Raw genomic sequence first — 13,735 nt, 5'->3', positions numbered from 1 at the left:
TGCCAAAAAATTAGTAAGATCTGTTCACCATGTGTTTATAAGGTTCATGCTGTCTGCATTTTTTGACAGTATAAACCACATAATCTTTTCAATCTCAATCTCCTAGTCCTAAAAAAAAACCTTCCACCACATAATACATGTCTGCCAGTCAATTATCACATTTTTATTAATGCATTAGATTGTCTATCAGATCTCATTACTCTGCTGTTTCAATTGGAAGTTGCAATGGAAATATTTTAGTGAGCATACACAATGAAAAATACTTCAGTGACCTAAGTAAAATAACTTCATAAGTTGCTATAATCAAGAATAATGTGCTCTAATGCTTGTTAGGGGGCTGTAACATGGTTACTGAAAAATATTTTCCTTTTATAAAGAAAATTTCATCAGTCAAAACATTTTGAGATCTTAATATGTACAGGTTATGAAAATTTTAAGGAACTTGTAGCTTAGTCAGGGATGTAAGGACACATAAAGGAGGATTTTAGGGAAAAGACATGAAGGTAGTAGATAATATTACATTTAAATTTATTTCTTAATCCCTTAAAGTTTTTGTTTTTTATTAAAAAGAGGTCTTCCCTTTTCCAGACCTAATGATGCTACTCACTTATAAAGTGATTTTTAGCACTTCTCAGGCTCCTTTTATATCTGTTACTGTGGCGGGGGGCAGGCAGTGTGGCGGAAGTAAATAGCACTGTGCCTGCCACAAGTTAGGAAACCTACATTCCATTTTTTAGTCTGTCACTGAGAGTTCTGTGACATTGGGTAGTTATCTTGACTTCTGTGAGCTTCATCTTTTCTCATCTGTAAAATGGGGGAAAATTAACTATAAAAGGAAGGCCAAAGTCTCTTCCAGCTCTGATTATGGTATCTTTACAAGTAGAAGTTATGGCCCATCTTAAATAGTAACTGAGCGCAGTTTACTTTTTTGTAATATAGGGATGGTAATTCCTGCTGTGCGTGCTTCACAGGATTGTTTATGAAGATAAAAGGCAGTAACAGTGTGCAAATAGTTTAAAACTTCTAAGAATGGAACATAGTATTTATTTAGGAGTCTCAGGAACTTTTTTGGCAACATTGGTTTTTCTGAAATTTTATTGCTGTTCAGCAAATACTTTCCCTAATCCCAAAAGAAAACATTTTTGCTGAATTTAAAAGTATTCTTTTGTTGTTTACTCTTGTTTTTTCTGTCTGCTTTCTTTTTCTTCACCATCACCAGCGTGAACTTGGTAACTGTACCAAAAAGTCTCAGTTAGTACTTGCATGTTTTACGTCTTGTTTAATTATTGCCTCAACTCTAAAAGACAGAAAAGGAGAAAGACCTACCCAACTATTGCAGACTTTTTTTTTTGAGGAAGATTAGCCCTGAGCTAACATCTGCCAGTCTTCCTCTTTTTGCTGAGAAAGACTGGCCCTGAGCTAAAATCCCTGCCCATCTTCCTCTACTTTATATGTGGGACGCCTGCCACAGCGTGTCTTGCTGAGTGGTGTGTAGGTCCACACCCAGATCCAACCGGCAAACCCCCGGCCGCCGAAGCAGAACGTGTGAACTTAACCACTGCGCCGCTGGGCCCGCCCTGCAAACTTTTTTTTTAATGGAGTACTTTTGCAGATTTCATCCGACTTTTACGTTTTTTGTTGGTTAGAGGAATATTTCTCTTTGTTTCCCCCACAATTCTTTTCCCATGATTTTGGACAAATGTATTTCATGAGGAAAAAATTAATAGAATGGCAGCATAAAATTGAAAGTCCACAGCTGGTATTTGCTTATACAATAGAGAGAGAAAAAAAAGATGTGTGTGAAGGGTGCAGTGTAAGATGAAGGGAGAGGAACCAGCTCTAGTCTTCCCTTTCAGAGTTGTGTTTCTCTCCGTTTAGGGCATTATTTTCTCTGTTGGTCATTCAGGAGCAGAAGCATGTTCCAAAGATTGAATTGTGGCGAGTTCTAGACTAAGTCGTCTTATTAGTATAAGATTTGTTTTCTCCCAGTGGGGTTTTGTTATGGAGAGCCTTAAACATGTTAAGAAGAAAACATTAATCTCTCCATAAATCTGACTTATATATTATGTATTTAGACAAAGCCTGTTATGTCTGTCTGTAACATTATTTTTCAAGGAAGCTGCTTGTAAAAATGAGGATTTGATAATTCTTTTTCTTGCTATGTTGGATGGTAGGTTGAGGAGATAAAGATCACTGAAAAATACTTGGGAAAAATAATTATTTTTATATTTTTAAGTGGCAGTGACAGATTATCCATCTTGTAGTTCCTGTGTGGAATTGTTAAAAAACTTAAATATTAAAAATTGTTAATGATTACAAAAAGTATATGTGTTTATTGTCAAAAACTCAAACATAACAGAAATGTGTGACTTTAAAAATTTTCTGCCTGCCCATCTTCCACTTTTAAAAATAAACCTTATATACTTACACCCTTTTCTGTACAACTGCTAACATATGTGCACGCATATTTTATTATATTATAATTAAATTAGATTCTTTACAAGAATAAAATTGAAGCAGCAGCATGGTGCAGTTTACATATAAATGAAATTAGGGTCCTTAATTTATTGCTTGTGTGCTTACAAGAAAATTAAAGGAATAGACATATTCAGCTAGCTACATCCGATATGTTAAAAATGAGGAGGCCCAGATGAAAAAGTGTGTCAGTGTTGAAAGTTCTTGTCCTGACTGGTTGGGATGATTGAAAATCTGATTTATTTTCTTTTTTGATGATTTGCTAGTTGTGTTAGTGTTAAAGAAAATTCCAACAATAATTTTGGATCAGGTTTAGTAGATGTATGTCTTATATGTTACTAGAACTAAACAGTTTCATCTCTTTATTGTCCAATAAAAGTAATGTGTAATAAAAGTAATGCTAGCTGCCATGTGTTGAGACTTCACTATATGCTAAGTGTTTTATATTTTTTCTTTTATTTGTCCTTAGATCTGTGGTGTAGGTACCTATTTTGTAGATAAAGCAATTGAATTTGGAGAGATTAAGTTCTTATTACTCTAGAAAAATAAAAATTTGGATTGGTACCTTTCTTTATTGACCCCTAAGTCTGGACTCTTGATTTAATTATTTTTCCCATTAGACTTATAGTCATTAGTGAAATTTTTGTGGTAGATATAATTAGATTTGAAACACAATAACCTTAAAGAAATAAGGAATTGTATTACAGAAATAGTTTTTCTCAGTGTAGACTACTTTTGTATGAACTTTGTTTGCATTTGTATGAAAAGACCATTGAGATCATATTATGAGTGTACCAGGGTGATTATTAATGGAAACTTCTGCTTAATGTTGTAATGTGTTAAAATGAGAAATAGTTTAGAATTAGGATTTTTTTTTTTTTTTTGAGGAATATTAACCCTGAGCTAACTGCTACCAGTCTCCTCTTTTCGCTGAGGAAGACTGGCCCTGAGCTAACATCCGTGCCCATCTTCCTCTACTTTATATGTGGGACGCCTGCCACAGCATGGTTTGTCAAGTGGTGCCATGTCTGCACCTGGGATCCGAACCGGCCAACCCCAGGCTGCCGAAGTGGAATGTGCGCACTTTGCTGTGCCACCGGGCCAGCCCCTAGAATTAGGAATTTTAAAAATCAATTTATTTAAAAATTTGGGGGGAAATAAATTTGTATTTACTTTTCAGGTTATATTTATTTTTCCTTTGTGATTATTTCTCAAGTTTAGTCTCTGACATATTAAAATATACACTGTGAAAGGACTAACCATACAAGCAATTCTAACGAAAATAAATAGGAAATTTTGCTTAAACTGGGGGAAAAGTATATGTAAAGCAGAAAGGAAGGTGTAAACTAAGAGAAACAATGAAACAGCATTTATCTTCCTTAATTTTAATGACGTATGCAACTTTTTCCTCAGTTGATATTTTGTTTTTAATTTTGAAATTTCAGTATACTTTTTTCATTTTACATTTTGATTTCTGAAGTCAAATGGCATCATTTTTACATTGAAAACCCTGTAACATGAAATGTAAGAAATTATGAAAGTACAACCAGTAAGTTTCTTTCTTTCTGTGTTGGACTTTACAAAATTAGCAGTACTCTTTTATTCCCAAGATGTTTTTTAGTTGGCTTTAGTACATTTAGTAAATGTACTAAAATCTTAATTTTGATCCTATTAGGAATTTGAAATACTGTAATTAGACTTTGGTAAATTGTTTACTTAATCTGACAGTGATGAGAAAAACTCCTAGTTAATCATTTCTTCAAATAACATTGTACTGAAATGTTTTACTTGAGTAAGTTAACAGACTTCATAAGCTCTTGAATTTAGTTTGTAAGTAAGGTTGTACATGTGTCGATTTCGAAGGAATCTCTTGTTTTAAGTAAAAGACACTGTACTGGAAAATAGTTCCTATTGCATAGCTGATTATTTTAGATACTTGACAGAAATAAAACTGCATCTTTAAAACTAATAAAGTCATATGAGCTATTCTTTGATTTAGTCTTCACTATTAAGGGTTTCCTTTTCATTCATTCATTTACTCTTCATTTATTGACTGTCTTCCTGGACACTGGGGAAATGGATTAATTAAGATGCAGTTTCCAACGCCAAGAAATTCAGATCTTAGTGGGTGAGAGAGATATATAGATATTCAATTAAAATGTATTGTGTAAGTGTGGTTGTAGGAGTCTTGAGAGGTCTGGGGGAGGTAGGTAGAAGAAATAGTGACATTTGTGCTTGGTTTTGAAATATGAATAGAAGCTTCAGCCAGGCAGTGTCAAGCAGTAGCCAGTCATTACTTAAGATTCCAGAACTTTTATTCAGTAGAATATATAAAGGTACAAAATATATAAAGTTATAAAATACCCTAGTAGTGTCTAAAGTCCTTTTTGCTAGCATACAGCCTCTAAACTTCTCTACCATTTTCCATACTTGTAGCATATTCTGTGGGTTGAGAGAGCTAGAGTCTAGATAAACGTCTTATAGTTTTTTTTTAAATTTTGGACAAGTTATTTAACCTTTCTGGATTATAGTTTATTTATAAATTGAGGAGACCAATAGTTCTTAGCTAGGGATATGCAATATAATCATTTTAGAAGGTTTTTAAAAATATACACATCTGGATCTTGACTCAGACAACTGAATAAGAGAAAACCCCTGAAGTGGGCTTTCTGATGTTAAGAACCACTGAAGTAAGTAAAGTGTAAGTTCTTGGTACCTCTAATTTCTTTCTCTGAAGATTTTTCGTTGTAATGATTTAATTTTGGTTTCTTGGGTATAACTAAATTTCTGGAATACTAGGCTGCACATAGGCTCTCTGTCGGCAAACCCGCCTACAGGGCACTTACTTGTTGTCCGCTTCTGTTATGCTCCAGATGATATTTTTTCTTAATCTAAACTGTAGCAGTGGATTACTTAAAAAAATTTTTTTTTCACCCACCCAAGCTCAAGGAAAAGTTCAAAGCAAATTGATTGGCCAAAATGTGTGATACACGTGAGAAAAAAAAATTGGAAAATTAACCACGAGTACTAGAATTTGAGACTTGTTCTGCACTTGGTAGTTTTTCCAATATTTATTGAAAATTTTCACACTGTATTACTTTCATTATGTTTAAAATTAGAAAGTAAAAGAATGAGAGCTAAGTTGCTTTTATGGTCCATGATGTTAGGCGACGTCTATTCTTCCTCTAGGCATTAGTGTCAATTTGTTGAAGGCTGAAGGGAGAATCTTGGTCCCTTTATGCTTCCAGTTTTGCAAAACCTCCTTTAAAAACTATGGTCTTTCTTGTTTGTTGAGTAAAAATTAAATTGCTCCTTCTAGCATAAATTGGTCACATTTTGTGTTTTTCTCGTCTTCCCTAACCTGATTCAGATAGGGCTATTTCTTTGCTCTCACAAAAACTGTTCTCACTCTGATCCTGAGTTCATGTTTTTTTCAATTAAGTTATTATACTAAAATTATTTCATTCTATAGTATTTTGGCAAAGGAATGTGTTTTATTACTGAGTTAGACTAGGACTTAAAAAATAAAACTGATTGACCTAATCAGGTTTTTCCCCTGATAGTAATTACTCCAGTGAAAGTTTTGAACAGCTGAGGTGTTGAAAGAATGGAGCATGTTCTTATACATGTTTTTGGAGCATATATTTTCAGATAAGCATTTTTAGTGCTTTGGAATCTTTGGGTACTCATAGTTAGTAGTTTTAAAACCTTGAGCAAATCACATAATTTCTCTGAAGCTCTTTTTCTTTCTGTCGCGTAATGTTTTAGATAATTTCTAAAGCATAGGTGTTTTGCACATAACAGGTGCCCAGTAAATATTCTTTTTACTCCCCAGTCTTGTATCTTTATTTCCTTTTTTCCTGATTGTTGCTTAATCTCTTATGAATCGATAGAGGATGATTTCTATCTATATTTGATTTTTTTAACATCATGGTAAGTTCTTGAAAAATATCTACCATTAACCATGTAATATTAAGCTGTGGGGTGTAATCTGTGGTGGGGCAGCCTGAGGAAAGGACTTCGGAAGGCATTTTTGTAGTAGATTGGCAGAAAGATTTGTTTTAAAGTCATCCTTTAAAACCGTATAAAGTCTAGCCTTGAGGTTTCTAGTCAAAGACGTTCTTTTGTGGCCTGAATAAAGTAGTATGTGGTTTTCTGAAACATCTTTGTTCTTTATTTTTGGTAATAACATTGCGTTTGTGTTCTGTGAAAAAATGAACTTGGAGATATTGAATTGACAGTTAATACCTAGAATTGGTTAGATGGAAAATCTTATTCTGATAATTGAGGACTCACTATAGATATTCATATGTTTTCAAAAGTTTTATTTTAAAAAATAGAAGATAATTATTTAGAACTTATTTATTAAGTACTAATGTGCTGGACACTGGAATAAACACTTAATGTGCATTTTGTATTTTAAAAATCTGAACAGTCTACCCTATGAAGTACGTAGTAATAGTCTCCTCTCTTTATGGGTTAGGGGACTGAGGCTCAGAGGTTAAGCAGTTTGCCTATCATACGGGCTGTGATCTACTTGATTCAGAGACAGAGTTCTTAATTATTATATTTCACATTAAATAATCTTATCTTTGATGAATTTAAAGATAATTAGAATGTTCATGGAAAATAAAGTTCTAATTCTGAGAACTGGAAATTTAAGTATATAAGTATTTAAATTTGCTTTAGATCTAGAATTTTAAATTATAGTATTTTGTGCATTATAAAAAGTATGCTGAGTCTAGATAAAGTAAAACATAAGGTTTTGGGTTGGTGAATTCTGTCTTTCACATATAATTTCCCTTTTGTCTGGTGAAATAGCCTATGTGAAAAAACTTTTTTTGGTAGAGCTGTAAGATTCAGGGATTTAGACTAAATTTTGCCCTGTACTCACCTTTCTCTTTTGGGGCAGGGATGGGGTGGGGATAGAAGTACTCAAAAATTTTATTTAATTGAATTGGTAATTTGTTAATTTTTTTTTTTTTTTTGAGGAAGACTGGCCTTGAGCTAACATCTGCTGCCAGTCCTCCTCTTTTTGCTGAGGAATATTGGCCCTGAGCTAACATCTGTGCCCATCTTCCTCTATTTTATATATGGGATGCCTGCCTCAGCATGGCTTGATAAGCTGTGCTAGGTCTGTGCTGGGGATCCAAACCAGTGAACCCTGGGCTGCTGAAGCAGAGCATGCGGACTTAACCGCTAGACTACTGGGCTGGCCCCTTGTTAAACTTTTTGATTCAGTCTTTATGGTTAGCGTTTCTGAAGTGTATTAGTCTAAAATGTATTGGTAACTAAGTATAGTAGTATATATTGTTTTTTTAAATGTGGTACTTCAAAGGGTGATAATTTTAAGAGTGAAAGATTAATTTTTTGTAGTGTTGTAGCTGTATTAAGACGAGATAGGGTTTCAGGTTTACCAGCTGCAGGCTATGTTCTTAAAATATAGGCTGTTATCTTATAATTTCTTTGTCCTAAGAGTCCTCAAAATGAAACTTTTTGAGTTAGGCTGGGGAAGATGATTAATCTTTATAAACTGAGACATCTAGTTAGTTGAAATTTTGCTACACCTCTTTAGTATACACTAAAACATGTAGTAGGAAATCCTCCTGGACTAAATTATTAAGTATGGCTCTTTGCAAGGATTTATTTACCTAAATGTTAACTTTTAGTTAGGTCATAGTTTACTTTTTTCTTTACTTTTTCTTTTTTTGCCTGAGTATTCCCCACACAAGTGTCTCTATTGATATTAAGTAAATAAATCAAGTAGGTTGATTTCAGAAAAAATTAAATGGGCCCTAGTACTTCTGTTTAGTGTCTGTGAACCTTGCATTTTTTATTAGCATTTTTTGAGTGCTCACGGTATGCCACATACCCTTGTAAATTCTCTGCATCCACAGGTGCACGCCTGCACACACTCATGTAATGGGACCAAAAACTTTTTGAGCAGGTTGTAATTATCATCACCTATTTAACAGATGAAAAAACTGAGGCACAGAGAAGTAAAGTTACTTGCTTATGATTACAGCTAGGAAGTGATGGAGCCAGGATTAGAACATGGACAGCCTATCGTGGAACTCATGTTCTTAACAACTAGGCTAAACCCTTTATAGATTGAACAAATCTGATATGTTTAGACTTAGGGTAAATAAAAGAAATATGTGATAGGGAGAGGGAATTGTCAGTATTGCTAGTTGTATATACTATGATAAAAACTATTCTGTGATTACTATGCATATGAAACGTTTACTTGGGTAATTAATTATAGCTATTATTAACAATAGCTAACATTTTTAGGGTACTTGTGTGCCAATCCTTTTGGTAAATACTGTACATGGTTTATTTATCTCTTCTAATCCTCATAATGACCCTGTGAGGTAAGTACTAATTTCCCTGTTTACCCATAAAGAAACTGAGACTAGGAGATGTTATGTAATATATCCAAGGTCCCATGGCTAGTAAGTGGTAAAGATTGAAATCCAGTCAGTCTTATTCCAGAGTCTGTGTTCTTAACCTTTATGACATCCCAGTGTAGTATGTTTAGATATGGCTTGGTGAGCAGTGTGGAAAAGGTAATCAGTTCTAAGGAAAGGAGATTTACTCCTTTTAGTTACTTGATTTTAGTTACTTGATTAAATTCTTACACAGTCAAATTTGTGGTCATTGGAAATAGGTATGGTAGTCTATCACTTGCATTATTTGGTAGTCACTACTATTGTTAGAATGGATAGCTGAATTTTTAAATAATTAGAATATAAGAGAATACATATCATTAAAAAACTGAACATAATTTGGAATCACTTTTGGATTTTCTGCACTACTTCAGGCATGTTTACGAAACTTGATTTTCTTTATATCATTGATGTAAGGAAATGCTAGTGGCTGTTTCCATTAGGACAAATTCTTAGTTATGTGGTTCTTAGTTATTCCTATTTTAGAGTATAATTTTTTTGGAAGTGGATTAATTGGAAGATTAATTTGTGAAAAATAATATTTTGAACAAATGATAACCTACTCTGAGGAAAAGTCAGGTATATTTTAATATTAAATATGTTGAAAGGGAATTTTGTCCTTGTGTCAATCTGGTTAAAGATTTATGAAGTTCTAAATTTCTTAATTTTATTTTATCTAATTATGTTTGAGAATTAAGAGAGTTCTGACTGCGTTCCTATTTCCATTTGGAAAATATAGGAATGTTTGCATTGATATTTGTACTTTGGCTTGCGAGGAAGTTAGGTGATATTTGAAAAATGGTTTCAATTTGAGCTAAAGTGCAAAAGTCATCCAATAACAATTTATTTTCATTCTTGGCTACCGTTTCTTTTTAAGGTATGTAAAATTTCACTGATGGTTTTGCTCCTATTTTTATAGTTGCATGTAGTCTTTATTTTTTCCTTCTAGTATTATTCTAAGTTGATTTAGAAAGAGCACCAAGAAGCTGACATGGCTGTACACTTACACAGTAGTATTTAAATATATATGAATAGTATAAACTCTATAAATCTATTGTATACTAAAACTTGCTACTTAGAATACCTTTAAAATTGTAGCACCATATAGTTCTAATCTTGTTTTGTTATTAATAGTTTTCAGTGCATAAGTTCTCTACTGAAACGTATGTCATAGTTTGACAATCATTGTTTACACGTAATTTTCTCTCTTTTTATTACAATGCTTCCCCAGCAAGGACAAGTTTGGAAGGTTTGCAAAGCTTTTCACCTTCCCTCTGCCCGCTTGCCCGCTTCAGATCAGTTTCATGTTTCATAACTTCTCTTTCTACAATCCACAACATAGCCATAGTAAACAATGAAAAAACATTAAATTTCAATACTGTATTTCCTCACACAGAATAGAGAGATAGAACTTTTCAAAGGACACATCCTTTTAAAAATGCAATAAAAAGTTAAATAGGAATGTTACAATTTTCATAATTCCCTAAGAAATAACATCTCACTAGCACGCAGTTAATTAAATGTCACATAATGGAGCAATGAACAATATCGAAGATAATATTCTGTATTGCTGATAGTTCAGATAAAAAGTTCTTTCTAATAATTATACCTGACATATGTATAATGCTTGACAGTTTACTGCAGAGAATGCTATACTGCTGATGTGGTTAAAATGTAAACATTTCCATTTGTTCTGTGCTTAAGAGAGAGAGAACAGATGTAGATTCAATTCATTGTTTGAAGTACTGCTGGTATGATGGAAAACAGTGCTGTAACTCAGATGTTCAGAGCAACAGGCAACACACTTTAGTACTATAAAGACAATTTTAGCAGCTTCCAGTTCTTTTGAACTAGGGCTCTTGTATTAAAATGTTTAAAGCGAATGAGGAAAACATTTTTGAGGAGACATTTAAACATAAGCTTATATTTTATAACACTTAGAAAGAAACATTTCCAGTACTCTACTAAATATTTAATTTTGTAATATTTTATTAGCTTCAGATGAATACAACTCTACCTCAAACCAAGAATTTTTTTTCTTTTTCTTTTTTTTTAGGTTTGAGCTTTTTCCTTCACTGCTGTTCTGCGCTAACTGCTTTGAAACTTTCCATGCATTTTTTTCAGTAGAAGAACATCTCTGTACTGTCTCCCATTGCATATTTCAGCTGTGACAATCCCTGCACTTTGCCTATTCATTTTATCACCTGCTCACCAAAAACAATAAATATCTCTCTAATTTCTGATTACAGATGTGCTTTCATTCCTTGGTTTTAGAAGAAGGATGTATTTCACTTTTTTTGTTACTGTTGTTTTATAGGCATGTGGAGACCCCAAGGCAAAACCATCCTATCTTATTGACAAAAACCTGGAATCTGCTGTGAAATTCATAGTCAGAAAATTCCCTGCTGTAGAAACCCGCAACAACAATGTAAGTCTTCTAAATTTTTGTATGTCTTGATTTTAACCACCTGTAGGGGAAGTTATGGTCAGTATAATGTTTAAAGTAGCTCTTATTTATCTAATTCTTTATGTTTTGATATACGAATTACATACATTGATTAAGGGCTTTTAGAGACAATATTCTTATCTCTGAAACTAGAAAAAATGACTCAGCTACATTGTCATTTTATTATAGAAAACATAAGAATTAATTTCTTATACACTTCTTCCTTTTCAAGTTGCAACAGAGAGTAAGGTAATAGATATGTATGTATTCCAAATATTTGCATGACTAATTGGGGAGTTTTTTCCTATAGTCATAAACATAACTTTATTTTGAAGCTAGTAAATGTCTTCGTAGAGCTTGTTTTTTTTTAGTAATTAGCTATGTCTAGATTTAAAATACATTTGTTTCTCTAGTATTTTTATAATTGAGAAAACCATTTCTGAAAATTAAATAATATAACAAGGTGGCGGTGTGGATCTTTATTATCCCATATTACTTTTCTCAGATGGGATAGTTTCTCATGGTGTATTGAAATATAGTCATATTTAGAGTCTTCCTGATATGTTTTCATATCTTTTGGTAATTCTTTATAATAATTTCTATGACTGACTAATTTTGGAAAATTAGAGTTATTTTTCACCTTAACATTGCCTTTTCATATAAATTTTCTTGACTTGGAATCTTTCTGTATGTCTTCGTTTTTCACTTTTAATTTTTTTTGTTTTGGTAGTCTCATGTTACAGTTCTTGCTTTTTTTTCTTTATGTGCAGTTACTCTAGAAATTTCCTTTTACATATGATCTCTCTACTTTTAAGAAGCTGTGTTTAAGAAATATTTTGTCATTTTTTGGTTTCCTCAAATCACGTATGTTCATTGAAGATTAGTATTTAACCTGTTGGTACCACTTTTACTTAAAAATATTTTAATGTAGATGGAAAATACCACTCAGAATTAATAAAATAAATCTGTTAAAGTGCTTTTTAAAGAAGTTTTTAAAAAAAATCTATGTTTTTCGTGACTACAGGTTAATAGCGGTCTTTGTTTCATAGAAGATTGTGCTTTATAATTAGTATATTAAGGTATCACAATTAGTTCTTGAATACAAACGAGTGATTCAAAGCACATACTTCTTAAGAACATGATTTGTGTGGAGAACTCTGTTTTTCTTTATTGACATTAATTAGCTAACTCATCTGAGAGATCATATATTCACTCTAAATGAGAGATTTTATAGTGAAAATCTGTCTTACTTTTAATTTCATAGACACTTCTCTTTCTCTTGTCTCATAAAATCTCTGAGATGTGAGCTCTTCAGAGAATCTTTTAAGCTTAGTTTATATATATATATATATGTATGTGTTTCTAAATTTCCATGTGAGAATAAGCATAGTTCCTGAATATGAGCTCTTCTCTTAGAAAATTACCAAGATGTGGTTTAATATATATTCACTGTTTGATAACAGTAAAATTTTTTGTTAAAGAGTAAATTAAGAATCTTTGCTGTTCTTGATGTGCTGGGCACACTGTTTAGAATAATGCTGCTGTTCTGTGTTTTTTAGTAGTTTTACTTCCCTTCCCAACTTTTATAACACAAAATTGATTTTTTTAATAACAGCTTTATTAATATACAATTCACATACCATACAGTTCACCCATTTAAAGTGTACAATTCAGTGGTTTTTAGTACATCCACAGAGTTGTGCATCCAATACCACAATCAATTGTAGATCATTTTCTTCACCCCAGAAGACCCATTAGCATTCACTCCTGGTAACCCACCAGCCCTAGGCAAACACTAACCTACTTTTTGTCTGTATTCCTATTCTGGAGATTTCATATAAATAGAATCATGTAACATATGGTCTTTTGTGACTGGTTTCTTTCACTTAGCATAATGTTTTCAGGGTTTATCCAAGTTGTACTTCATTTCTTTTTATTGCCAAAAAATATTCCGTTGTGTAGATATACCACATTTTATTTATCCATTCATCAATTGATGGATATTTGAATTGTTGCTACTTTTTTGACTGTCACGAATAATGCTGCTATGAACATTTTTGTGTAAAAGTTATGTGAACATATCTTCTCTTGGATATATGTATCTAGGAGTGGAATTGTTCCTAGATATGGTCATGTGGTAATTCTGTGTTTAATCTATAAAATCAGTTGTACAGTGTTATTGAATGTTATGACTACTTGTAGAATTTACTCTGATTGTTTTGTTTGCAAGGTCTGAGTTTTGTCATATGGCCTTTACAACTATTTGGTGTAGTAGTATTCTTCTGTTTTTTATCTACTGAAGTACTATATACTGAGTATGTATAAAGATTGTGGTCTCAGTTTTGGTCTAAACCTGATAAAATCC

At 32.6% G+C, this 13,735-nt stretch overlaps 1 protein-coding gene across 1 annotated transcript in view; it reads left to right on the top strand.

Annotated features, from left to right (window-relative positions):
- Positions 1-11,243: 11,243 nt before the first annotated feature.
- Positions 11,244-13,735, top strand: part of NCKAP1 (NCK associated protein 1) — an 82,281-nt gene continuing 79,789 nt past the window's right edge. Inside the window, exon 1 of the mRNA XM_046658449.1 lies at positions 11,244-11,352. The gene's annotated coding sequence lies outside the window, so the exon portion shown is untranslated. The remainder of the gene's footprint in view (positions 11,353-13,735) is intronic.

The sequence above is a fragment of the Equus quagga genome, chromosome 4 (assembly GCF_021613505.1).
Source record: "Equus quagga isolate Etosha38 chromosome 4, UCLA_HA_Equagga_1.0, whole genome shotgun sequence".
NCBI lineage: Eukaryota > Metazoa > Chordata > Mammalia > Perissodactyla > Equidae > Equus > Equus quagga.
The sequence above is the reverse complement of the archived record's forward strand: the minus strand, read 5'-3'. Positions and strand labels throughout refer to the sequence as shown.